Source organism: Anolis sagrei, chromosome 1 (assembly GCF_037176765.1).
Source record: "Anolis sagrei isolate rAnoSag1 chromosome 1, rAnoSag1.mat, whole genome shotgun sequence".
Lineage (NCBI taxonomy): Eukaryota > Metazoa > Chordata > Lepidosauria > Squamata > Dactyloidae > Anolis > Anolis sagrei.
Window position 1 is genome coordinate 286,054,429 of NC_090021.1, and position 1,985 is coordinate 286,056,413.

The window sequence follows — 1,985 nt, forward strand, 5'->3', positions numbered from 1 at the left end:
GCGAACTGCGAAGTAGTGAGGGACCACTGTATACTGTTTCTTTCAATACAGCAATTGGATTTCCAGCCTCTTCTGGGTTTTTTTTTCCTTTCATTTTCCCATGGAGGACATTTTTTGACAGTTCACAAAGGTCCCAGGGCAGAAAATGCCCCAATTATTATTTGCACCTAACACTTGAAATAAAAAGGATGTTAAATACAAACATAAAACTGCTAATGTGATCACTGTCTCATAAAATCATAGAACAGATCTTGGAGTCATCCAGTCCAACCCCCTGCCAAGAAGTAGGAAAATCGTATTCAAAGCACCCTTGACAGATGGCCATCCAGCCTCTGCTTTAAAGCTTTTTATTTCTTTGTGGAGACATTTTAAAATGGAAACTGCTTCCAAATCCCAGCTTGATGTAAAAAGAATATTCCTTTTCTTGATAGACCACCATGATGTTAGGGGCATCCATCTAACTTTAAGCCTAATATGGTGGATCATTATTAAATTCCTAGAAAATGTGTCCCACAATTGCTTATTATGAACTGTCAGTCTGGGATCAGATGGGAAACTTAAGTTCTCTTTACCTGAATATCTTTTCCTATCCATCACACCCAGACATTACTTCATAATAGCCATGGGAAGGACTTCCAACTTTGAATTCTGCATACTAGGATGGAGCCAAGATGCAACCCAATGTAATGGCCAGGTCAAAAATCAGCATAGTTAAAGCAGTTGTAAGAACATTCTTATTTTTCCAAGTATTTTCTTCGTGGAACCGAGTTGTACATTGCACAACTGGACACTGTTCATTGGAAGAATTAAGACTCCTTAATGCTAATTAGCGTTTTTATGCTATTGACCAAGGTTCAATGTGATGAGTAACCAGATCTTAGACATATATACATTGTACTCAAAGTGATTTTCAGTGGTGCTCATTTGGGAGTAAATACACATGGGCTTGACATTTTATGCATGGTTACATGACAACACACTTGAAATTGGTTTGATTCCCAAGTAAACACAAACTTGGTCCTGAATGTTTACCATCTTAAGCATACTTTCCATCACGCTCCATGGAGCTAGATTCAAGAGAGCGTATGTATTATGATCAGATTATAGAGGTGTTTAGATGTACTTGTCTCCAAGGAATATATTTTAAAAGTTTTCAAAATCAAAATCAATTTATAAAAGCTTGCTTTTGCATTAATGTAGAAACCTTGTCGATGCCAATTATTTTGAATCCACAGGAGACATAATTAAGGAGAGTAAAATGCTACATAAAAATACTGAAAAGCAATCTGTGTTGAACAGCCAAAATAGCCTTATTAGGATAAAATGTATATAGGTCATTTGTGTGGGAAAATTGCTTTATAAGCAATCTCCAAAGAAAAAAAATATGTTTACAATATCAGAGCAGCAAAATATGGAGAAAGTTTTCTGCTTTTTAAGCAGCCGCATACTGATTAGTGTTTTCCAACTCGGGTAAACTAATCTTTTTTTTGGATTGCTGTTGATCAACATTGAAGGACAGAAAAATACTTGAGAACTTTGATCTTTCAGTGAACCCAGGGAGCATGTAATGATCATTCATATACTAACAGTGCAATGCCTTGACCAATACTACAACAACCTATTTGTTTATTATCTAGCAATCCTCAAATAGCTACTTCATTTGATTTTTGAGTCCCTTAAAAGGTTAACAGTTAAAGGTAAAGGTTTCCCTTTGACATTAAGTCTAGTCAAGTCCAACTCTGGGGGTTGGTGCTCATCTCAATTTCTAGGCTGAAGAGCTGGCGTTGTCCGTAGATACCTCCAAGGTCATGTAGCCTGCATGACTGCATGGAGCGCTGTTATCGTCCCGCCAGAGCGGTACCTATTGATCTACTCACATCTGCATGTTTTCAAATTGATAGGTTGGCAGAAGCTGGGCTTAACAGCGGGAGCTCACCCCGCTCCCCAGATTCGAACCACCAACCTTTCAGTCAGCAAGTTCACAG